Here is a 26946-nt window from a genome sequence, read left to right on the forward strand (position 1 = left end):
TCTTGGCCATAGTGTGATCTCACGTGCACCTGTAATCCTCTTATCATGCTGTATATTTGCATTTTGTTTAGACATTCAGAACTCAAGGTAGAAGAAAAAGCTTTCAAAACTCTCAACAGCTTGAAAGGTCAATGAAATGAGGCACTGGAAGTTACATCCCTGCTCCTTGCAGAATTCAGCCTTGCAGGATTCGTTTCCAAGGCTGTCTGAGTACATTGTACCCAGGATAGTCCTGACACCTCCTTTACTTCTAAGTTTTCATTTTTCTGGAAAAAGTCAGTTGAAAATAGTGGAGTTCAGTTCAGGTGAAAGAACTTGACTTACAAGCATGAAAGCTTTCGTCCTCTTCATGAACAATCTAATGCAAATGAGACATGAAAGGAATGCAAGGATTCTCACAGATAATTGAATTACTTCAGCCTGGAAACAAGGAAAGCTTATTAAAGTTAGTATGGCAGAGATGCTCAATTTGTAAATGCTAAATATTAATTAATGAAAATCTTGTTTTCTGTTTTAGAATAATGTGGGGGTTTAAAATCCAGAAATTTCACTCAAAACCCATCCTTCATCAAGCTTACCCTGGCTCCAAAGCAGGATTACCTACCATATTGGTTCAAATACAAAGCTCTTTATACAGACTGTATGTTTTCCACATTTATCATAATTGCATACTAACACTCCAAAACTAGCTCACAGCAGGTTAAACTAAGAGATGACACATAAACCTCAAAATTTCATTTTGTAGGAATCAGACATGTTTACTTAAAATCATCCATGTTTATGAGGCAAGCCTTACATAAATTAATTTTCATTCATTCTTAGTATTCAGGTAATACAAGAGAAACTGCTTTAAAGCAAGTAGCAGGATCCATGACACATTACACAAAATCTAGTGTAACAGTAAACTACCAGAGTGGAGGAACTACAAAGGAATCTGGAAATTATTGGTAGTACATTGCAATTAAAAAAATGTTTTTTAGTTCAGTAAGGACTGTAAGAAAAAACCTTCAAAATTACAAGAGAACATTCATTTATGGGTGAAACAAGGGTTGCATTTTTTTCCCCACAGCCAATAGCAGTGTATTTTCCCTGCAGTATTTATTTATCGCTGTGACAAAAGTACTATTTAATGCAGGGCATAGCTGTTAATATCCACTTCTCCTAGAACAGTTGGTATAGTGTATTAGTGTTGTCCACTTAAAAAAACTTAATAATTAAGGTTTTAGCAGACTACATAGGGTCTGATTCATCTTCCTTTCTAGACAGTAAAGTTCCACATGGGACACGATTGCGGTTTTATTATTTTCAGGATTTGATCACATATGCAGTTTAACAAATGTATCTTCTATTTGAAGACCTCAGCATATTAAGAGAGAGCTCATGCCAGTCACGATACTACTTCCAGAAATTTTTAGTCAAGTTAGAAGCACACATGTAAAAATCATGCTTTTATTTTCTCAAAATGCCTTTTACTACAACATATTGAAATCACATCGTATGCAAGTGCCAAGTATTTAAATAGTGCTAAAACATGCATAGCTTTTGTCCTGGCTCTGAAAAAAAGGGATAAAATCCTCTGTAGAGCTGGATCTCATGAGTGGGAGGAAATCGGCTCTTTCTCCACTCTTCAACAGAGATTTCGTTTCTTTTAGTCCTGTAGATTTTGTTGTGGCACCTTTATTAACTCTTTCTGAAATAGGCAGAAACAAATCTCATAATAGTCCAATTCAAAAGAATTTATGTAATTTAATTAATTAAAAGGTATTCAAGAAGGATCTCAAAGATAAGCCAAAACCATATTAGCAGCAGCAGCTAAATTGCTTCACTTTGTTTTTCCTTACTTTTGAGCTTGGTGACCTATCTTGGTGGCTAACTTGTAAGATCTGGGATTTAGTTGGCCAAACTTTAAAAGGTTTAATGACCTTTTCTTGTTTTCCAGAGACTTATCTGCATGGATTGCTTTCTTCGTATTTTTCTGCCCTTTCAAGTATTACTTGGAAATGATAAAACATGGGCTGACTGTATAGAACAGGTGGCTAAAGTCAGAGATTTCATATTCTGTCAGAAAGACCCAGATGTGCTATCAAATGAAAAACCCGACCAAGAGGCAGGTTGTTCACTGAGAGTAGTCATTAATGCCCTATTAAAAAGACCAAGACATCATTGGCGTAGCAATACTACAGGTCATATACAGGTCTTTTCTTTAAAAGAATCGGTACACACGCGCCAGGTAACCCCCACTCAGTTTCACATTGGCATGGCAGAAAATGCACGCTTTGTGTTCCTAGAAGAAATCTCATTGCATTATATTAACTTCAGGCGGTCCAGCCTATTTGAAAGTACTTTATGGCAATGCATTAAAATGTACTTAAAGCAGAGTCTTACTCGATGTTTAAAAATTTACAGAGTAAAACTTGTTTTTTCAATTTTTCCTTTCTTCTTCCCTTCCTTTCTTCATATGCAGGGGAAGGAGGCAAACAGCCCTGCTGTGGGGTATCAACACTGGTGAACATTGCTGAAATACCACACGAGGCCAATGATCCGAGTGGAGGGCACGTTGGAGGGTTGTGCTGAATTTTAGCCATTACATGTGGGTTTATCTCCATTTTAATGAACAGGTTTGTCTCTTCGTATCATTACACTGGTATAAAGGCCTAAATGAAAGCAAACAAAAGTTAAAAGACACAAAGTGCAATCAAAACTCAGCAGTTTAAAGCCACCCAGCCTGCCTTGTTTTCCAACGCAATTTATTTTATTGCCCTGTGTAGTAACAGTAAACCACTGCATCATTCAGCTGAAAGGGTAAATGCGGGATCTGTTCAGCTCTCAGCATTGTCCCTAGTGCACTGCAATCAAGAAACACCTGCTTTGAATAATCTCTCTTCACTCTGCTGTAAAAATTCAGTGCTCAACAGACCAAGATTTCACCCCAGTCTGCGATATAAATAATGTATGTATAATGGACTCAGATTTGTAAAGGGCTGTGGACTTCTCCCCTGTGTCTTCAGTTACCGTATTCATCAGAACAACTTAAAAGGGGAAATGAGATTTGTTAAACTTTTTTGGTGACATTATATGCCATAAGCATTTTTTAATAAGAGATTAATTTGGAGCTTGGCCAAACCCTATCGGTTCTGGAGATCAGCATGGAATTGTCTTCTGGGAACATGGTAGCTATCCTTCCTGAGATAAAGCAACCGAGATGCATCTCTGCCTATCAGCTACCGTCACTGGATGGGACTAACAACAGTTTTGCAGGTATCTCTGAAAATAAAATAGGTTTTACATTTCTGCACTATCATCTTACTTGTTTGGAGTTCATTTTTCTGATTGCATTTTATCTAATGCTCATTTTGTGTCTCTATGTGATTTTTATTTGCAGAACACCCTCATCAAACTGTATTCATACATTAATGTTGGAACACTCGCACAGATGCACAGTAAAACAAAGATTTCTAAAAGTACCTACAGTAAACCCAACACTAAGAGTTTACCAAACACTTGCAGATTTGAAAAGATTCAGAAAGTAACTCTGCACACTTACCACTTCTGCAGTCTTGCATGATGCTTAGAGCAACACAGAACGTGAGCCTTGTCTCACCACCCACAGTGAGTTGCACACAAGGTTAGCTCTCTCAGTGCGGGACAGAGCAGGCGGCTGGCGCTGTCGGTGTGTTACACGAATGCACTGATCTGCATATGCAGCTAGTTCACCTGTAGCTTCTACCATGCTTAGATCTATAAACTTCAGGGTGCTCCTAGCTACAAAAAGTTACTTTCCCGTCACCGTGAAGTTCTTCAGCCAGTTAGTAAGTATTTTCACATTTCCAAGGTGACAAAAATATGTATCATACACTCACCATAACCTAGAAATTGGATCACAGGGTACTGGACCAAGACCAGAGCTATTAACGGCAGAAATGGAAAAGTTTAGTCATGCTACTTTACCTCCCCTCTCACCTTGCCTGTAAGAGTCTGTTCCATGGTCAAGAATGCTTCCTCTTAGTTCTGGGCACATGTACCCAAGCAGTGCCCAAAAGTGGTAGCAGTGCAAATATGACTTTTGGCTGAGCTCACAGATTTACTTCTTTGGGAGCACCCGCTGATCTGCAAATGCTAGCACCTCTTGGGTCCTACTGAAGGAGCGCGATAACAGGAAGCAACAAATCACACCTTGTGTATTTGAGAGGAAGGTTTCAAAGACCAAAGAGTTCATAAGTCCCTTGTGCTGTCCCACAGGAGCAGAAATACACCCATCCGTAGTGATTCTAGTGTTAAACAAATGTTTTCCTTTTTTGAAATTGAAAAGAGAAACTGCCACCTCCTGATGCAGGCTGGGTCAAAACAGGGCTCCTTGCTGCACTGTGTACACTGAAAATCAGTTGCCAGTATTTTTATGAATATGAACCATCCGCTTTACAAGCTGCTAGAGGCCAAAGAATTGGTACGTTTTTTGTTTCCTGTTTGGATGAGTGCTAAAGCTCCGCTGGCTCAGACGCTCTGCATGCATATTTTTACTTATCCTGGCAACATGTTGCTTTGACTTTTCCAAGAACCAGTGAAATACAGTAAAATTATTCCTTTCAAAAGGAATACAAACCACAGATATGGCTTGAGGAAATTTATTTCTGAAATGCTGCATAAAAGTAACAAAGTCTTCCTAGAATAGGAAGAAAATAGATTTTATTCCTAGAAAAAAATCCCACTTTAAGAACAAGCATCACAAGCTGCTTCAAAGAAAGATGCAAGCAACACAAAAAAAACAGAGTTATGGAAAATGGTTTTCAAATCTTTTCTTGTATTTCCCTTTTGGTTGTTACTTAGCTCATGGCATGAGTCTTTGACCACTAAATTTCCTTTTCAAACAAAAAAATCTCTGCCCAAAGGGGTAGGACATTTAAATTAATGTTAATGATGTCTCTTGGGAGCAAGCTCAGTGTGTTTATTACATGGATGCAAAAATTTCCTAATTTTTTGTCCTACAGATTTACCTTCTATGTGCATATACTGCAAAAGGTGAAATACGGTCTCTTCTCTTTCATTGTTACTCACTGCTATTAATCTTTTTAATTACCAATTACAGATGGATTTGTTCTGCTGATCTAAAGTTAAAAAAAGGCCCATTCAATGCTCTCCAGAATTTTCATATATTCCTTTTTTACCAAATTTAATTTTTTTTACTTTCTCTAGAATTCCTTAAAGCCCGCCTTTCACTTCTGAGACAGCTAGAGAGCAAGCCCACAGTCTGCAGTGCCTAATGTAATAGCTCCTACTGGAGAAATACACCAGGTGGCGATATCTTAAATGTTGTGATTTTGTAGCTTAATAATTATTTTAAGAATTTCATTTTCTAAAAAATGTGACTGAGGACACTGAAGTAAAAGAAAACTGACATTAATATGTAAATTGACATTTAGCTTGGGTGGAGGTTAATGAGCTCCATCCGGTCAAAGCCTGAAAGTGCCTGTGAGCTTTCCTAGAAGATGCTTCAACAAATGAATATGAACAATTTTCCAACAAAACAAAAGCTTCTGCAAGCTGAATTAAAACTTATCTTCAGGCTCTGAGCATTGCTAACCACAAGATCGAAATTTACTCCAGCTGCTGCTGCGATCAGTGGTGTGGAGGACACAAGCACATCAGCCCTTGTATCCGTAAGTAAAACAAGAAGCGTGGCCGTTACAGATTGTGTGGGAGCCAGCCAAGGGGAAGCCCCAGCCGCCTCTTTGCCAGGTGCTCATTCAGACAGCAACACGGCTATTTCCCACCTAGAAAACAAACCACAGCATCCACGGACAAAAATGTCACAGGCTGCAGGCTCTGCTTGAACACCTACATCCCACTCGGGAGGGAGAGAGAGAACTGGGTGCTGCATGTGAAGTGCCAGGTTTTCTATTCTATTTAGTATTGGTTGACAAATGTTCAATAGCTACATCTGCGATAAAAATGCTTCCTGACGAATGAACGGACAGGAGAGACAGTCTTTATAGAATTATCATTAAAGATACTGGTTGCAGCCCCAGTTCTCCTCAATCTCTTCAGCAACATTTTGAACGAACTGTGCAATTCCCAGAGCCCCATTACTCAGCACAGCAGTGTGGTAGAAAAGGTCTTGCATGGCCTAGAGAACTGCACGGCCTGGAATTCCCCAGAGGGATGGCTGTCGATGCTTCAACTTTTGCACCCAGGGTTTCTTCACTCGCTATTATTTGAACTCTTGCAAAAGGCTGATCTCATCAATACTGGAGTCTCTGCACGTCAGTGAGTGATGCTATGATCTGATGGGGCTGTCAGCAGGGGACTGCTAGCTGTGCCTTTGAAACAGGTCCCTGAAAATGCAGTGGCACTACATACCTTTCATGCGGCATGTAGCCACCTTAGCATGGCTACAAACACGTATTTTAACCCGATGGAGGAACAGCCAGAAGCAGAGTCATACCTCACCCCGGCATTGCAGAGGCATTCATGGATTGCTACCACAGGCTGTCACAAACCGGCTTGTTACTAACCTCATCATTAGCAGAGAGAAGTATCCCAGGCACCACACATAAATACCTCCTGTTGAGTGCCCACAACAATGACATGTTTTTAGAAATGGAGTTTCTAAAGCCCAGCTCCTTGCCAAGCAGAAGCCTTCTAGCAGAAAAAGAACGGGGGATATTCTTTTGAGAGAGGAGCAACAGTTCGTGAAGGCCCTCTCGACCTCAGAAATGCACAGGCTGGAAACTGACACCCTTCTTTTTCCTTGGCAGAACACACACCTCTCATTCTATTCCCTCCTTGGTCTTATTCCTTTTAAAGTGACAAATGAATAAATAAACAACATCTGGGTTGCAGAGTAGCCATCTGGGAAAGTCTTGGAGTGAAGTGTGGAAGGGCCCCCAGAGATAGCTCAGGAGATGGAGCAGACACATTTGAAGGGAAGGTAACTGCCGGTGCGCTCACCAGAGGGGCTCCTGCCTCCCCCCGCGTCTCTCGAGGAGCCGCTGCACTGGACCGATGGTCCCGTGTGCTGGCGCTGGCAGAGGAGTGCAGGCACGGGATGGATGTGTCCCCGGTAGTCTGACTGGTGAAAAACACCACTTGATGCAGGCAAACTGTCGCCCCGCTAGCCGTCCTCCGCCAGTCGCTTCTGAATAAAGCTCTGGTTTAGACACACATTAAAGGTTTTTACACCAGAGCTTTGAGCAGCGATTCATTATGCGGTTTATTAGACCTGAAGAGCAGTTTCATGGTCAAATTGATTTAATGCTGATCTTGCCTTTTTCTTCCCCATCTTCAAGCTTGCATGCTCTCCCTCTCGTGCGGCACCAGCATGGCGTATTGGGCCCTGCAGCCAACTTAATCAGGAAGCTGATTAGGCTGAATATTAATAATTTTTTGCTTTGGGGCCAGATCAGTTTCCTGAATGGGCTGATTGCTCGGCTGCACAAAAGCTAGTTCTGGGAGAGGGGAGAGTATTGGAGCGTGGCTCGCTCTGCCCTTCCTAGCAGAACTGCAGACCTACATTATCCAGACTTCTCTGGAAGCACTCGCATACGTGGGATGTGAAAGCCTCTGGAGTCTCCCTCCCTCCCCGACTCTTTGCTTAAGGCCCAGGTGATGTGTTAGAACTGCACCAAGAATATTTTTGCTCCCTTTGCTTCGGATCTCTGTTTTTCAAGCTTCACAGCTGAGTTAAACTGTTAAGTATGAGAAAGGACAGGAGAATGAACCTTAGCATGCAAGTGATCAGAACAGTTCCTTAAATCCTTTTTTTAAAAAAATCATGGTTTATCTGCCTATTTTATTAGATCATCGATTCACAAGTACTTTTAACAAAACTTGAGATGGGTTCTGAATCACCATTCATTATAAAAATGACAGGAATCTCTCAGCCATAACTAGCAATTGAATTGAGAGGTAGTAGGAAAATAATATTTAGAAGTTAAACTCTTTGACAGGAATTTCATTCAGATGATTTGGTGTAAATGCTAATTTCAGTCATCAGAACCATAAGATCAAGTTATTTCTTCTTTTATGTGTTCTCAGCTACTATGAGGAGGTAACACGCTAAATTCTTCCCCAACTATCTGCTTCTCTACTCCAAATATGTGAATTACAGGATCTGTTCCCCTCCCAGTGATTGTGATGGCAATAGGATTATCTTGTGTTAAATTATTTCAAGTTGTTTAATGATTTAAGAACTTCCTTGAGGCTTTTAGTTTTCCAGCCAGGGAAGTTTTTTCTCTTCAAACAAATTACACAAAGTAACAAATAAAAAAAACCCTCACGACGTGTTCACGGTTTTAAGATATAAATGAAGATTTTTCTTTTTGATGCAAACATATCCCTTCAGTGTTGTGAAGAAGTCCATCAGTATGTGTTCATAAGACCTAAATTAACTGGCAGGAGTGGGCAGTAAAACCATGTATCATTCATCGTCCCAGCTGAATGGCTGACTGAGGACAGCAAGGTACCAGAAAGGCTGATTCTACAGACGTCTGCCTTGACCCAAGTTCCTTCTGAGAAAGCCCCATCTGCCCCCTTGTATTGCAACACAAGAACGACCTTGTCCCTCGTCCGTGACCAGGGCTCCTGGCTGCCACCGTAACACGTGAATGGCGAGGAGGGAAGGAACTCCCTGCTGCTCTGCCCTTGCAGGTTCATCCACATCAATGCAGAGTCAATAAAAAAGTCAGCCTGGAACATTTTTCTTGGCAACAGACACCCTTTTGCTTGCGCTGCTCTGCTGTTTTGAGGCTCATTTTAATTTTAATTTTAACTGGGATCATCCCTTGATCTGTGTTGCCGAACGGCCCCGCAAGCGATGTTCCCATGTAACTCAGGATGAGCAACGGGCAGCTGGAAATCAGCTAAAAAGCCCCAATTAATGAAATAAACTAGTCTCCACTGGAGTTAGATGGAAGCACTGCAATAACATCTAGTGTCGTGCCGAGGGGTGTGCTGCAACTGTGATTTCTATGAGCACTGAAATGGCCTACAACAGCTCTATACTGAATATAACAACTCTATCTGGCCTTACAGCAGCCTCTATACTGAATATTTTAAATTTAATCTTGGTCTGGGCACCTTTCTTGCAGACCTTCCTCTTGTCCACCGAAGCAAGTAAATACATCAGAGAAAACCACAGTATTTTCACAACCACCTGTCCTTACATTTTATGGGTGCAATTTTACTTCTACAGAATGGAGTCATAGAAATTTCTACTGACTGACCTTAAATGATCACAAAAACATGCAATTTAACATCTTCCACTATGTTTTCCTCTAAAGCCAAACTATGACGTCACAGATTTTGTTAAACTCAGTCTTACTTTTTAAAAAACACTCAAATGTGTATGCTTGGGAAAGTAGTAAGGTAAGTCCTGTGCAGGCAGTAGGTCTCTGAAGGGTAAGACCAAATTTCAAAAGAGGCAACGTTTTACAGCGGGATATAGCTGTCCTACACGATTTGTCTGAACAGGTATGTAATGTTTTACAGCTTAGGCAGGAAAAGAAAAAGAAAAAGAAGTTTGTCTCACTTGGAGACAATGACATTTTTCCACAAAGCTGATAGCAAATAACTAAGCTTCCGCGGCTTACTGTTCATGCACTGAAGCTTCAGCCTGATGAACACCCAGAGGGCGGCGAGCGATCCTGAGTCCGGATGAAGGGCAACACGCTGCTGCCACTTTTGTTTCAGTTTTTCCCCCTTGTTTACTGAGTTGCGTACTCTAGTTTCTTATCTCATTATATGTATATATAAAATATCTATACGTGCAGCAGGTAGACAGAACATAGATTTCACTTCCTTGTCCACCTGACTGCACTGCAGCATCTAGCTACTTGATCAGAATGCTGCCAAACTTTTAACAGGTCTCTGTCATAAAAGATTAAAATTAAAGCAGCAACACTTATACATTTGGGAATCAGATGCTAAGGTAATAATGCCCTGTTACTGTGAAGAGGTGGCAAAGGCACAGTTCACAGACTTTGTTGCTCATGGGCATAAAGAACAGATTATGCCATTGCACCTTTGTCATTGCAGCAAGTACAACCTTGACTAATCCAGCACAGCACAACTTGTTCCTCCCTCCCTGCCTTGCCAGGCTGTGGCCAAGGAATTCGTTGAGCTTTTATGTGGCTCTTTCAGGGAAAGATCAGTGGTTTCTCGTCATTTAAATTGTAAGCTCAGCTCTTGCTGTCTAAAAATCAGGTTACAATGTTACAGGTGGGCTGCACCCTTTTAGTAGACAAAACTGCCCTGGAAAGAAACCCCTGTTCTTAACGCCTCTTCTGGGTCAAAAGATGGTTTAATAATCAAGGATCAGCCAGCACATCACGTTGAATGAGACCCTGTGCTCAGCTGGAACCAGCGCACCAGCTCAGGCCTGGCCTACCTGTGAATTTACATGCACACGCTCAAAAAGCTCGGCCAGAATCCGATCCCTTACGAGCACATTTGCAGTTAGTTACAGTCTTCCTGCATTGTCACCCATGCAGAACACAGCCTGAAATACTCTTATTATAATTTAATCTAAACCAATTGGGTTTATAATTTATTATTTCTGTTTGCAGAAAAACAACTCACAAAGTAAAATGAAACTACTAACAAGCAAGTATCTATTCCAACATCGCTTCATGGACTCTTAAACACGACCACTTCTAACTTCAGTTCTGTATTTGGAGAATGCCTGCTTACATTTCAACATACCTATCCATTATTTAGTCTAACTGTCAACCATGAATTCATTTACATCAAGCAGATTTTGTGTGATATGCGGACTGGCATTAAAAGACAGCAAGCATATTCTTTGACATTTCAGTTACAGGTTGATGGGAACAAAGACCATGAAACAGAATGACATTTTTGGCATGCTATTTCTGCTGCTCCTGGGAAAATAAAAGCATTGTAATTTATTAGAAACTGAAAAGCTACCTTGTTTAGTTTAGCTGTGCCTCAGAGTCTCCTGATCACTGTCAGCAAGTGCTAAGTAGTTAAAAGGGAGGAAATATTGTAAAATGCCACTAGAAGGTAGTGCAGTCTAACATGAATACAAGGACTCTTGGGCTCAATTCCAGCCTCTAGAAATTTGCTGGCGATGAAATTCATTTACGCGTGGACAGCTGTCATGAAGCATACACACCTTTTACATTCCCACATACATGCAAAAAAAAAGTTAGATGATGTACTGGCCGACGGCACTGTATAAGGAGGGCAAAACATTGCCTGGGCTACTGAGACAGCCAGTGCTTCTGCTGCCCCCGCCCAACTATGAGCATCACGTCAAGATAACCCAGCACTTTGTGGGACACATTAACATGCATCTGGAGATCACTGAAGGAGAACAGTGAGCAACAGAGTGCAACCAAGAGTAAAGTAATGACACCAAGAAAAAGACAGGAATCTTCAGCCAGAATTACAGGAAAAATTGTCTTAAGGTTCGTATGACTGTGAAACAGACTCCAGCAGAAAACAGTGGCAAGTCTTCATACACACTTAATAGGACAAAGCAACAGGGGAAAAGATCACTAGGAATAACGCTTTATGCAGAAGGGGATAAATAATTTGATTCAATTCCTTCTTCCCTCACTGCTCGGCTATGTCTGACAGAGCTGGCAGCCCTCCCTATGACCTTTAAATAGCTACCTGGAAGGAGGGACACATCTGGAATGCTCTGTCCAATTAACTGCAAGTCTCCGGGAGCAATCAAGGCAGTAGTGGGCAAAGTGCTGCTGCTTCTGTCAAAGCCTGAGGTGGTAAAACAGCTCCTCGCCAGCCAGGCCTCTGCGCAGAGCCAGTGGCTGTGGGCAGCCGGGGCAGGGGACTGCAGCAGCGAGCACTGCTGAGCAGGAGGTCATCTGGAAATCCCGGGGGGAGGGAGGGAGGGAGGGAGGGAGGAAGGAAGGAAGGAAGGAAGGAAGGAAGGAAGGAAGGAAGGAAGGAAGGAAGGAAGGAAGGAGGGAAGGGAGGGAGGGAGGGAGGGAGGGAGGAAGGAGGGGAGGGAGGGAGGGAGGGAGGAAGGAGGGGAGGAAGGAGGAGGAAGCATTTCTTTAATTGTAAGTAATTAACTGATTGTAAGTTTCTAGACATATATGCATATTCATAATGCAAATGGTTTTAAATATTACTGATCCATGATATTCATGCACCTAGCAATATCAGCTACGCAGAGAAATCCAAGAAGTCTCTTCCTCCCTAGCAGATGTCCTTGAAATTTCCTCAAATGTTTAAACTCCATTCTAATAGTTTACCTTATCAACCCTGTCTCACAGAGCAAAGAAATGCATTTTTCAAAGATTATTGTCATGCTGTAGAAAAGAAATCTAAAGGGGATACCGCCAAATTTATATGGTTAGAAATAAACAGGGTAATCTTCATAGTGCCAAAGTCACTAAAACAGATGTGATACTTTTATCTGTGGCCACATATATATACAGTTTATCAGTGCAATTACAGGTAGGGAAGATTACATTTATCTTTCCTTTCCTGTGAAATGGAAAAGAAGGAAATTATTTATCTTCTAAAAGACTTGAATTGAGTCGAAATTGAAGACCTACACGTTGTGACAAATAAACTGTTTTTCTTACTCTGACCTATTGAGAGAGGAATGGTAAACAAACAGCTACAAATTACATCATTAAACTATGCAAATCAAATGCATTTAAAAACAAATAAACCCAAACATATTTAGGTATTAGTATTTTTTGATTCAGAAAATAAAAATTACCTTATTTCTAGTGCTTAGTAAAGTAAACATCCATTGCCTTCTCCAACACAAATGGCTTGCAATTGTACGCCAAGCCAAGGAAGAATACTTGTCCCTTGCTGGCCGGACAGCAACTGCAGTGGCCAGCAGCAGCCCTGATACTGAAGCTCGTTCCAGCCACTCTCGGGAGAGCACTTCTCATTCCAGAAGAGGCACCTGCCAGTGTGACCTACCCACCGCTATAGCCAAACAGGCTGCACAATATTCTCTTCTTTTAGAGGTCAGCACAAAACTTGCTGATAGCTGTTGGGGAAAATGTTACATTCCCTGTTTACTGCACATCAAAATACTGGATGCTAAGGTCTGCTGCTTTGAGAAGGTGGCTCTTCTTCCACCAGGAGTGCCTGAAGACTTGCTGCTTTCCCACTGACCAGTGTCTCCTTTGCCATTACACATCTACACTCCTCATTATGATCATTTTTCTCTGTGTTATTATCACAGATTACATTATCCACATTTCGTCCCCTCTTCCAAGCGGATATACATAAGTCGATAAAACTTACATAGGAGAAACTATACCACCAAGGCACTGTGAGATTCATTTTTCTGATAATGACAGCATAATCAAAGAACAGAAAGCTCAGAGGAAGATAAAAGAAAAATATTCTTTTTAAGTGATGGATGGACTAGTAATCTTCCTGTGTCTATATGTAGTGTCTACTTACAGGTCTGCCATGTGCATAATCAAATACATCCATGAGGCTCTTTGCTTTATTCCATGAAGCATTAATGGCAATTTCAGATGAAGGGTGCTCACCAGCTCTGGCAAACATGCATTTATTCATGCAACTTAACGCCAAAACAAATACCATTACTGTATGCTTAAACCCAGCAAAACTCACATGGAGTTTTTACAACTGACTTCACCAGATAACAAAAGCTCACAAACGTGTTAAGAAAACCGCATGAAAGAGAAATTCTCCCCAAGGAAGTCTGGGGAAAATAGTGATAAATGCTAGATGTCTGCACTGGAAATACTTCAGCAGGGATGCTGATGTCAGAAATCTTGGTAGCTGTGTGGCATACACCTTCCCACCATTCAAAGGTAAAGAGAGCAGGTGCTCAGGCTGATCTGACACTTCCTTACATTTTTAGGCACCTGCTCACGTGAGTTACACAAGCACTGTCCATATGTTTTTAGGTATGTTTTTCAACTCCTTTTAATAATGGAAGTGACAGTTTTAATTTATGGCAAGTTTTTATAAAGCCTTTGTAAAAAAGGTTTTACAATTGCTTTAAACAGCTTTTATCAAATAATTGCTAGCCTAGTAAAAAGACCTAAGAGCACAAGTGTCTTGGTGTAAATAATTTTCACCTTCCCCTGCCTGTATTAGAAGAGTCATGTAAGGCTCTGTGTGTTCCTTTAGCGTGTCATGCTGCCAAACCTTGGCACACTAGTAACGCATCCGTTTACCATTCTTGTTTCTTTCGAAGTCAGTCAGCCTGATGGCTTCCCTGCTGCTATCTATGTTGTAGGGTTTTTTCCAAATGCATTTAGGAGTCAGCTTGTGAAGACAAATGCTTTCTGTGGGGAACTTGCTATACTGAGGGGATTATGTACTCCTTTATAAACTGTTCATTTAAGAAGTTCTTGAAGCTGGCGTTATCCAGGGACTCTGAACTCAATCCCAGAGACTCCCTTCAGAATTTCCCATTGATGACCTTGTTCAGTATACCTGAAATTCATGACTATGCACACAGGGTTGTCTGAGGTTCAGACTTAAAAGGTGACTCCTCCTTTGATGCCTGAGGTTAGACAGCTGGGGACAAAACTTTAAAAGACCTCCAGATTCCAAGGCATTCTGGGTTCTACTTGTTTATAACAATTAAGTGACCAGAATGTCAACCAAGTTTACAAGGTCAAATGGTCACAAAGAGATAATGGAATTTGGATCGAAGTTTATAAGCTTAACTGCATTGGGTTTCAGGACAGGCCTATGCAGAGGGAACAGTTTTAAAACCACAGAGAATTTGTAAAATGGCACGTCAGCAGGTACACGCAGGAAAGGATTTGGGGCTTTCACCTGTTATATACAGGAACGGTCACACATCGGACATTCTGGGGAGGCTTTTGAGCTAGGCAATGGGAAACTTGCATAAAAACGTGTCAGGTGCTGATAATTTGGGAAATTCCTGTGGTATGTAAGTTTCCCGTATGTTTCAGATCAGTACGACTCAGAACTGTTGCAAAACTCGAAATCTAGCTAATGGGAAAGAAAGACTTATGCAGAAAGGGATTGTTCCACTTCCCCAGAATGCTTTTTGTGAGGGCAGCAGCACAGATGTATGTCCATGGCATCACTTTTTAAGTGTCAGAAGCTGACACTATTGAAGAAGCTTGCTTCTATGCCAGTACCTTAGTCATCTCCTGGATATTCAAGACTTGTTTGCCCCTTGAGCGCACTTGAGGGAAATATGACTGATGGCAATAAAACTACTTGCAGAAACGTCTTATTGCCAGCAGACAATAATGGAGCTGCCTATCTCCCCACAGGCATTTGCCATATATATCAAGATGTTTGTTATGAGCAACTGACTTCTCTAGAGGAGCCTAAATTCTTTCTGTACTCCTGCTGGGAGATGTTCTGCCCTACCAACAAAACTCACTTTGACACGCACACTAATAGACCTCATTTTACAGAATCACAGCGCAGCAGAGGTCAGGAGGGACCTCCGGAGATCATCTACTGCAAACCGCCCACACAAAGCAGGGTTGAACAGAGTGGCTTGCTCTGGTAAGGGGTCACTTATGTTTTGATCTTGGGTTTAGCTCATTGCTCTGCTTCTCCGTACAGAAACTCTGCCTGGAAATCTTTATGGTGAGACAGCTTCACAATTTCCCTGTGCTGGTCTCCAGCATCAGGTTGTGCATCTGCTGCAGTCCTGCAGGGAATAAGTGGGAAGAAAGCCCTGAATATACACGGAGGTAGAGAATGAGAGAGGCTAATACAAGCACTCACAAGTGAGCCATTTCAGTGGCCTGTCCTGACAATACACACTACAAGGTGCCCAGTAGGATCAAAAGGACTGATTTCATTGCTGTGATCATCAGAGGGCTAACCATGACTCCATAAAACCTCTTCCCCTTCTACACGAATTATGTGCTGTTCAGGCAGGGGTATCCACACATCGTTGGTTTTATATTCCTCACTCAAGCTGACTACATCAATTCCCACTGAACAAATTTCTAGCATGTCTCTCACTCTCCCTCTGCCCTGTTATTTAAAGATTTTATTTGGTTTCTTATTGTCATGCTTAATTCCATGCTGTCACGTTTGTTTTGTCTTAATTGCCAGGGATTTCTGTGTAAATAGCTTCATTGCATCCTTCAGTTTGGGATGTGCAGTTTTGAAAGTGATTTCTGTCTGTGTAGAAGTTAAACTTTATATCAAACCTGCTACAGGATGTATCTTTTAAAGGGATAGAAGACTTCACACTGAAAATTAGTTGCTACACATTCGCACAAGACTAAACTCTAAAATAATAATAAAAATATTTAAAATTAAAATAGCTGAAGCACAGGAATACTTAAAATGTTCATTTCAGTAAATAAAATTTATTCAGAGTAGGTTTATATCTGTATGATCCACCCTAATTTTATAGCTTCAGACATGCGTGCAAAAATCTTTTATGAGAAAAAGCCTCCTTCTGGTACACTCTCATATTTCTGGACCAAATTATCAGCTGCTGGTGGTGAAAGAAGCTCCTTTAACTTCAGTGCCTAAAGCATGGTTTCACTGGAGACACTAATTTACAGATTCGAGACTAGAGCAGGAGACTACGCGCTAGCCCACATCCAGCAACAGAACTGCAGTGCATTACAGAGTGCTGCAGGCTCTGACAAGCGCTAATTGCACTGTGATGTCTGGACCAGGTCAGATCAAAGGCCTGCTTAGCCTAGGATTTTGGCTCCGGCAGAAATGCCTGAGGACTTCTATGAGAACAAGGCACGTACCTCATGATACTTATCTCAGCTTTCAGTGATCCGGCAGTTCCAAGGTCAGTGGTGGTATCTTTGGTTTTAACAGCTTCAGATGAACTCTTTTTTCCATGATTTGTTCTGATTCATTGTTTACACTTTACATTTCCTAGATAACTTCTAGTCAGTAGCCAAAGTTACCCAGAATACTGCATGAGCCTCCCAAGCATCCTCTGGAATACTGTTACTTTACAGGTTAGTAAATGGAGGTACAACCAGGAAGAGAGCTTGAACTTCAGAACTACGGTCAGCTGAAAATCCTGCTGACCGCAAACAGATGCAAAACAAAGCAACAACAAAAACCAAACCATAATCAACACAAACAAGGTGGGCAGAATTCAGATTTCAGTTTCCTTCACACTAAGCATGTGCTGAGGCTGACAGAGAGTTAGATACTGCCTAAAGTTACTGGCTAACCACAACAAAACCTGTTCATGAAATCTATTCAACACACTTTTCATCTCACAGGTGTAATTTAAAATCGAACTCAATCCTTGCTAGATAGAGGCTTTTGGATCCTCAGTGGATGCTGCCTGCTACAGGAAGAGTAGAAGAATCATACTCGTACTAAAATGGGGTTCTGCAGTGTACCGCTAGTCTTGCTGAGTATGTTTCACATTGGCATTTAATTGTATTTGAGCACACACACTTGGAATTAATATGCCTTATTTACAGTTAAAGTACTTTCTCAACTGGCAGTCTTTGTAAACAATATATTATATTAATTTCTAAACTTGCTTCTAGATCAGTTAAGCTGCATCAACACATTTGACACTAATGGTAGCAGATCTATGAAATACATGTGTTGAATATTTTATGATGATATAAAAACTGGAAATTAAAGAAAATGAGTTAAGCTGTGACTGGGTACAGGAGGCTGTATCCAGTACATTTTTAACTCATTTTCCACTAATTAGAGCAGAGGGTATGCTTAGTTAGGCATATAATTAAGCAATAATACCCAAGTGATTCAGGAAGCACTACTGGTAGTTTGCTAATTAACGACTTCATGAAATCAACAGTAATTCTCTTATCACTTCGATCAATGAGTTATTGATCTTATTACAATATGGACATATCTGAAGAAGTAACTGTCACCAACTCCACTCATATAACCTCATTGAAAACAGAACCTAGTAATTGTTTTTCTGTAAGAGAAAATTGGCGGGTTTATATATAGCATTTTCAACTATATACAGCAGTGCATAATTCTGTCACATTATAGTTAGGTTACTGAAAAGTGGGATAGAGACAGACAACCTGCAAAAGCAAAAAGAAAGAATACTAGAGTAAATTTATTCTTGTTGGAAACCTTACATTCAAAGAGTATATAGATTTAAAAGACCTATTATATCAGCCAGACCTTATCAATAAAAACTATTACATACTAAGCAGGATTAAGTCGAGTAAGCATGGATGCTTACTTCTGCTTCTGGTTCTAGACTATTTTTTAGGTACTGTGCAGAACTGAGTTTCTTGGGGGTTGTTGTACGTTTATAAAAGCTGTCCAAGCAAATACACTTTAAATGGGAATACTCAGCGAATCTCTCCCTCAGCGCTAACACATCTCCTAACCCCTCCTATATCTCAAGACAGTGAACAGTGAGCGTTACAAGTTTTCCTGGTAACAAGACCAAAATTAACAATGACAGTACAATTTCCTCTATAATTATTCCAGTAGCAGAAATAAATACAGGTCAGACATCTCTCAGGATGAGACTGATGCACTTGATTTTGAACAATAATTTAGTTTCAATTAATGAAGCCTGTAATATTTATAGTACCCTTCTTTGCTACATTAAGTGGTACAAAAAGTCTGATGCATGATTAATTTTTTTAAAATTATAATGGTTCCAGAATATTTCATCACTGAATGATTCATTGGACAATGCCAGATTTAAATATCTGGCAAAGATTTCTTCTTCTAAAGAATTACACACTAGTAAACCCTGAACATAGCAGGCCAAAGTTGACCATTAATTTTTTTCTTCAGTTTCCAAGTGATCTGTCATTAAACATTAATCTCCACCTTAGAGGAACCAGAGCACATGGCCTAGGCACTGAAGCAAAATAAGTGATCCTTGTGATTTTTTTCAAATCCCGTGCAGTCTCCAAGGGTTGATAGGAAGGTAATGAAAGTCTCTATTATTGTCTCTTGCCAGCCTTGGTAATGAAAACCCTGTTCTGTCCAACATAAAATCACCTCCCTGGTGTCTCTGTCATAATACACAGCTGTGGAGGTTCCAGAAGAGTGATACCATGTGCAAGCGCAGCACATCAATGTTGGATTGCAAAACCTGAAGACCCTTTGTTCCCAGGGAACCCCTCCACACTTCCCTAAGAGCAGTTGCTTCCTCCTGCCTCAGTTTAATTTTAAATCTTTGCTTTTGCATTCTGCCCAGACAGCTCAGAATAAGCCTTCATCTTTCCATCCACACAGCCTCAATCCATCTCATATATTTCTACCTAGGGAATTCTAACTGTTCTCTTAATAGTCTTTTCAGCGAAAGGAATCCCTTCAGATCCCAAATGGATTCTTTGGACTAGCCATTTATTCCACCAAGACAAGCCAAATATTTATTTTTTATTATTTTAGTGGTTTTATTTTTTTTTCCGGACACAACCTCTAGCTTCCTATCAGGGTTTTCCCACCGTGCATTTCTCCATATTTTACCAAATTACCTCTGTCCTATCCCTGGGCTGCACATCTTGGTTTCACCAATCACCGCATGGAAGTTTACCAGAATAGAAACAGCTTTAAAATAGTCCTCCTGAGGAAGAAAATAGCCTAAATTTTTCCAGGAGTGCTGAAGGAATTCTTTTCACACCTTTATGAAGAGTAGGAGGCCTCATTTCCAGCAGGATGTTTGTGTCTCTTAACTGGTCCTCTTCCTCCAGCCAGACCTCAGAAGACAAAACCCTAACGTCTGCTTCTGGAAGAGCCACAGTCACAGTCAGGGGTGTAAAAGCCAAGTTTCTCATTAGGGAGGAGCAGCGGAGAACAAATGTCCTGTCCTGCAACACATTAACACCATTGCTTTGCATATACATTAAGGTAAACAGGGGGAACAGAGCTAGTTTCTGGGTTTGTCCTTGCAATAGAAAACAAAACCAGCAGAATTGCTCTTGCATGCTTAAGAGAAAGATCAACCCACCCATACAAAGTATCTGAACTGCTGGGGCTGTACATGTGGTGATGCTCAGTTCATGTTCATAGGTGAGCTGGACTGCAAAGGGGAATTTCCTTACTTATGTTTGAAACATCAGTTTATGTCTGAAACAAAAGACTAGTTTTCTCTTAATATGCGTAAGGGGATAATGGTATAAATTTCATACATCCATAGAGATGTAATTCATAATGCCATTTCATAACCATGTCAAAGACAGCTACAACTTGCAACATGCTTAAAGATGAAGAAAACATCACAGTAAAGGTGGTGAGCTGAATTACAAAGGAATGTATTCCCTGTACTGAGCAGAAGGTGGCATGCTAAAATTTAAAGGGGAGTTCAGCTGCTATGGTCCATTTATTCCGCCATCATTCTGAGACTGCAAACTAGCTGGCTGTGTGCAGCACCAACCCACTCAGTCATAGGACGCAAACAAATAAGAGTCAGTACAACCCTAACTGAGGAGCAGACCAGCAGCTAAAAGATTAAATGCTCCACAGCTTGTTACCGGCTTTAAATGCTCCACAGCTTGTTACCGGCTGTGTAAATAACCCACTCCTTCAAACAGTTGTTTAAAAGGCAGTTTAAAGACCTTTTGGGTAATTGCTATATTTGGCTCCAGGATCAACATAGCCTGTTGCTAATGAATTACTCGTATTAGGAGTTAGATTCTGTATTCTTCAGCCTGCTGTAAAATAAAATAAATCATATTGCATCTAAAGATTGCAAAGAAAAACACTTAGGTGGCCATATGTTGAGCTTTAGACTGCAAATCCCAGCAACAATGCTACAAATTTTAGGTTGGTTAAACTATCCAAAGAGAGAAGCATCGTGAAATGATGTTTTCTCTTTCTTCTCCTTAAATCCAAATGGTAAAAAATAGCAAAAGATGTTGCAGGAAATGGTAGAAAGCTGATGGTTTCAGCCCAGTTAAGGGGAACATTTAACTCCAGCCAAGGACAGTTAATTCTAAGGCCACATCTAAAAATCAGGAAGAGCTAAAACAAAAGCAACCATAATTATAATAAAAGTGCCTCATTAACATAGTGTTAAGCATCAGAATATTGTTAGAAGGGGAGGGTGCAAGAATTAACAGTTTTATTGTAAAAATAAATTGCTCTGTCGTCCTTCTTTTTGTATTTCTATCTAAAGCTTCCACTAGTAATTGAGCTAGCTAAATGTATCCTTTGTTAGATGAAAATGTGGCCAGGCTGTTAGCTTCCTTTTTATCTGACAGCTTAATAGAGTAAAGCTCACATTATAAAAATGAACACTGCAAAGGAAAATTAAGTTGGAAGAATTTACTAAGTAACCATGTTACTTTTTAAGGTAAGTCCTTTTTAAAGGAGTTCAGTCAATGTTACTGTTTCTTTTGGGTTTAATAGAATCCATATATTTATATCTTGCACATAAAATCACAATAATTGGATTTCTTGTACAGACTACATTAAATTTATCACTGATACACAATGACATTGATAAATTGTGTTGTGCCTCTGTTGTAACATAGGACAGATTTTGCAATGACTGGTGTAAGAGAAAGGTAATAGGATACTATAATCCTCTTCAATGATTTTTTTAATGTGTTGTAGATACCGGCCATTTATGATAATTTACTGTACACCTTTGTGAAGGTGAAAAAAGTATGTATGGTACATGCCAAGGGTAACTATTTTTCTACACCAATGATGATCGGTACCCTGCTTTCATGATGCTGTAGGTTGAATGAAGATGTGGTTGGCCCCAAGCACATAGGCGACTACACAGGTCTCAAGAACTTAATCCACAAAAATTACCAATATAACTGACATTCTGAAAAGCATGTGCTGGCTGAGAATATTCAGTTCTGAGTCCTTCTCTGTGGGCCTGGTGTCATTACACACATTTGTCCAAAACAAGCCGGTCTCCAAAAGTTACCTTTACCCACCCTGCTGAGGTATCAGCATCTTGGATTGGATGGAAGCTCACTTTAGAAGACCTGTAGTAGGGGCAGGGGGCTATAGAGAAGAGGAACTCCCACTGGCACAAAGTTATGTTGTTAACCACTGGTTTCTTTCTGAAATTCAGCAGAGAAATCAAGCCTACCAGCAATATACAGAGATTTAAAGAGAAATGAACTTGCACTTTGGTACTGATTTAGTTTGCATTTCACATAAAGCGCATCATTCTTGCAAAGCCCCATTCTCACTTCTAAACATGGATGTGATGCTAAACATTTTTAACGTAATGCTAAATAATTAGATTTAAGTGGTTTTTACTTGAAGTATCATTACCTGCACCAGGAATAACACTGTCTTTGTTTGTCAGGCAGAGCCTGTCATGAATCCAGTGCAAGGCATTGACTGTACTTTTCAGTTGTATGACATTTATGTTAGAGGTAGTCTAATAAAGCTAACAAGCTCCACAAAAGCATTCACATCTCCCTTCATCCCTAATGGGCACAACAAGAGAAAGCAATGCATCGGAACAAATTCCAAAAGAGCTCTCATGGAAAAAGTTTTCCTTATGCCATATAATTAATGGTTTTCTTAGGCTAACATCTAATAAACCCCTTCACATGTGCTTTACTTTAAGTGAGCACGGAATGTTAATGGAGTCGATGGAATTGCTTAGAGCCTAAAATACTGGTGCATGCTCAAGCAGTCCACTAAATCAAGGCTTTCAGGAGTTATAAGTCTGTGCTTTACTACTTTTCGGAGTCAAATAGAAGAGGAAATTTTTACAGAGGTGTATTTTTGCTTCCTCTTTTATGTAATGGTAAGTCCTTATGTCACCTAATTCAGCACTTCTTCCAAGAAGCAGGAGTTATTTATATGCTCTTTATTAACAGCATTTTCTTCATTGGCTTTTGAATTTGTCATCTTCAAATTGGCTCAAAGTCTCCTGACTCTGTATTTGGACAAAGGTGTATCTTTTGGCAAATATGGTGTCTACCAATGCCCCTGAATATTCCTCTGCTTTCTAGAACGCCTGCAGTCTTTTCAGTTATTCCTCAGTTTATGTCACCATATGCCTGCAAACAGTAATTGAGATTACATGACATGAAATAACTGTGTGAAATGGAATTGAGCCAGAACAAGGAACACCACCCTTTCTATGTAAAGTGCATGGGATTTCAGTGAATGTGCTGACATAAAATAAGATTCTGTCTACCATCAGCCCCAGAAACAAATGTCCTGTAACATCTTATTGAGGCACTGGCTGAGTTCTGGCCTTGAGATGGCAATATTTGCAGAATGACTTGGAGGAGTGGAGGAGTAATCAGTCCTGCCGGACATACAGAATCTGCCTCTTCTCCCAAACGGGAACCAAGAAACATTTTCAGGTTACCAGCCACAGTTAGCCTGCTATGCCACAAGGTTTCTAAGCAGAGTAGATGTAACAAGGATCCTCTTTAAGACAGCTCACTTAATGACTGGTGTGAGCTATATCCTGCGCGTTCAGTGTCATGTTACCTGTCAATGTGCATTTCTAGCAGACTCCTTTCCTATCCTGCCACAAGAAAAGCCACTGGCCATGTCCCGCATTGGAGAAGGAGCTGCTACAGTGGAAGTAACCTGGTACCTCTTTGCACACACAATGGCTGGTCCTGCACCCAAATTGCAGCAGCTGGCAAGCAGTTCTAGACAAACAACAGGCACTTGGGTTATTGTTCATACAAATGAATATCATGGAAAAATTATTTATCACAGCCACACACTACAGAAACTGAAAGACATGGCCGTGATTTCGACATAAAATCAGACAAACTTCTGACATGCCTAGACTGAATTACGCCATGCAACTCACCACACCACAGTCTGCACGTCTCACAGGTTTGGAAAGTGTTTATTCTTCCACAGAAGAATGTCAAAAAAGGTTTTTCCCAAGTCAGTGTTAGAAATATCAGACTGATCCTCATGGAAACCAGTTGCTATTCTAAAGTTATAAGAAATACGCTGAAGACTTGAGACTTTTTCTCCCAGGTTTAAATCTTGTGTTATAAGTTTTGGGCTATTCTCTCTATGCCTTACGTTTGCAGGTAAATCTTTTCAGCAATTCAAGACCATAAGGACCCCTTCACTTTCAATTTGCTACATAACTTTCCACATTTCTAACTTTCTTGTTCAGCTCAGCCTGTTTCCCTGTTTCATCTTCAACACTTGTGAAAGATGAAGATAAAATCAAAGTGAACTGGAGGAACAGAACTCCAGTGTCAGTGTTCAGGAGTTCAGTCCTGCCAGGTGCCAAACACTCAGGAGCTGCTCAACAGCTTGCAGAAATCCAGCTTCGTGTTCTTTGACTTTGCCCATACGTTGTTATTTTTAGACTTGCTACTGCCTGTCTGCTGCAGTGCCATGATGATGCAGTCTCGGAAGGCTCGCTCTCTTCAATTCTTTCCATAACACAATGGCACTATCAAGAAAAGAAGCATTTTTAACCATCTTTTGATTCTGAGCTGTTTTCCGTTGCTAATAATGTTTCCTATTTCTCTGTGACTAGAGCAAAATAAATTTTTTATATGTGTGTGTGTGTATATGTATATATATGGATAATCATGCAGAAAACTGTACATACAATTATTCATGTTTCTTCTTCATTACTGACAAGAATTTTAACTGGCAAATTTTCAATTTTATCAGAATGCTAAATTATAACTGCAAAGATTTCATTAATTTTCAAGGCAATTTTTCCCCCCAGAGAGATAGCTTTCTTTCAGTAAACCACGAAAATTCATGTATTTCAGAACCAAACATAACAATTGATATCTTCTTATTGTTACCTTGCAATTGGAGCTCTGTAGTTTACTCCTTGCCATTTGAATAATAATTAACATTATCATTAGATTTTTATGGAAAGCCTTTATCATCCCGAAGGAACTGCAGATATTCAGCTGAATATAAGCTATTCAATTCTCTTTAATCAAAGGGCAGAGTTTGCAAGTAGCTATATAAGACCAGCTGATTTGGTTGGATAAATTAGAAAAGCAGCTAGTTATACAAGTTCTTCTTAACATCTCTTCTCCAGACAAGCTCCTGGGTACATAAGACTCATTTTCCCCACTTCATGATCTGATCTATTAAAAGCTTTTACCTCTGCCTACAATCTTTTTTCTTTTTAAGCTACAACCTCTTTCTTCTTAAGCAAACAAAATGTCTAGTGCCATCTCCAAATAAAAGCATAACCTGAAAACTAGACTCCAGAGTCTTCAAAGCAGATTTTCTACGTAGTTACTTCATGTGATCACTCTGTCTTTAAAAAGACTTCTAAAAAATGCATGATGATGCAAGGAATTGTAGAGAAACTATTAACAGCATCAAGCCAGATTGCAGTGGAGCAACGTGACTGCCTCCCTGCACAGCTCTTGACAAGGAGAGGTTTTACAGAGTTCTGTGAACACTTCTGGAAATCCAGGATTTCAGAGAGATTATGAAAATCCTCCCAAGATAGATTTTAGGGGATAAGGGCAGGCACAGTCTCCCCAAAGCCTCATCATTTGCAGTAATGTAATCCTCACAGAGGATTTGGAGCTGTACTTATCTATCTTTTTTGATAGACAGGGTGAATTTGAACACCTAAAACAAAAACAATGGGAAAATTTTTTTCAAGTATTTATCACCAGTGCAGCTTTAAAGAAATGGTAATTTTGAAGACTGCCATGTTGATTTAGCTATTACTAAGCAAATATTCAATAGCTAGTATCACAACACAGGCCTCTTGTTTAAGATTATCCACAATTAATTGATGTTTCAAGACTCAAAGAATAAAAAATGGTATCTTTGGAATAAAATACACAGAAACCCCTTGTACTGAAAAGTAGAAAAAGAGCTCGGGTTCATGTTCTGGGGAGAGAGTGAATTGGAAGAACAGCTCTATGGGAATAGTAAATTTAGTGCTTTATCATTAAATTTCTTCAGTGCCTTAAGAAGCAAATGCTAGCTAGCACTGTCAATGCAGCGGATCAGTACTCTACATGACACAATATGGACTGAAGAATAAATCATACTGCTGATAAAATTAGTGGTGTCCCAATGAGGTCAATGGCAAAGACCTCATAGATCTACTTTCATTTCTTCACTGTCTACATTTGTGTAAATAATTTAATACATGGCTAATAACCTAGGTTTGTCCATTTGAATAGCCAAAGTAAGAGAACTCAAGTTATTTTTTCTTCCTATATTAAGATTTTGATGAAGATGTGACTATACCATTTTGAATTATTCAGTGGGATAGTGTAAGAAATAGAAACCAAACCAGCCTTACTCAGTGTGAAAGTTTTAATTTTTCTCCATTTCCTGAATACCACCAAAAAGCACATGAAAACAGCAGAAGAAAGCTTAGCAAAGCTATTAACCTGATTGATATTTGTACTGTAGCTAACAACACTTTCATAGCTTACTTTCAAGTTATAATGTGTTACCTTGAACATTTGGTCAAAGGAGTACTTTGGATGACAACTTTAGTGGGAAGTAATTAATCTGAAACTTGCTCCCAGGTAGCTATTAATTACTTATGGCAATTAGAAAGAAAAGCTTGAATGGCTGTTGCAGTTACAGTGTGATGTCTCAAAGCATGTTTAACTACATCATTCCAGTTTTAAAAACTCTTTCTCTCTTTCCCAGCCTGATGGAATGGAAGGAAAGGGTAGCATAGAGGCAAAGAGACAAAAACTGGAAAACCTGGCAAACGAAGGAGGTATTAAAGCTTTGCCAAGACTCGTATCTAGTCTGTTGGCATTGTGAGAAAATTGTAGACATGGACAGTTTGAACAACTTGTGAGGGGAAGGACTTCATCTTCCCAGGCTCATTTTGCGTAGGACAGATTCAGTAGGGAACCTTGGCGAGACTGGTGGCAGTACCATGGCCTAGGGAACAAAACACCTCACCACAGTGCATGAAAATTGTTATTGTGGTAGAAAAAACTACCACCTATAAATTATTTTACTATCTGGCAGATTATCCTAACATGGAAACCGAAATAAAAGCCAATTACAAGAGTACACTAAAGGAACATGGCTCATATGGTTGGAAACATAGGATGGAGGTTAAGTTGAAAAAACCCACAG

The 26946-nt window shown here is 40.1% G+C and overlaps 1 long non-coding RNA gene across 1 annotated transcript; it reads right to left on the bottom strand.

Annotated features, from left to right (window-relative positions):
- Positions 1 to 1435: 1435 nt before the first annotated feature.
- Positions 1436 to 4487, bottom strand: LOC129737033 (uncharacterized). Its single transcript, XR_008734375.1, has 2 exons — positions 3545 to 4487; positions 1436 to 2654 (listed from the first exon to the last, which is right to left on the bottom strand). It is a non-coding gene; the product is annotated as an uncharacterized LOC129737033 (long non-coding RNA).
- Between the last annotated feature and the right edge of the window lie 22459 nt (positions 4488 to 26946).

The sequence above is a fragment of the Falco cherrug genome, chromosome 1 (assembly GCF_023634085.1).
Source record: "Falco cherrug isolate bFalChe1 chromosome 1, bFalChe1.pri, whole genome shotgun sequence".
Taxonomy (NCBI): Eukaryota; Metazoa; Chordata; class Aves; order Falconiformes; family Falconidae; genus Falco; species Falco cherrug.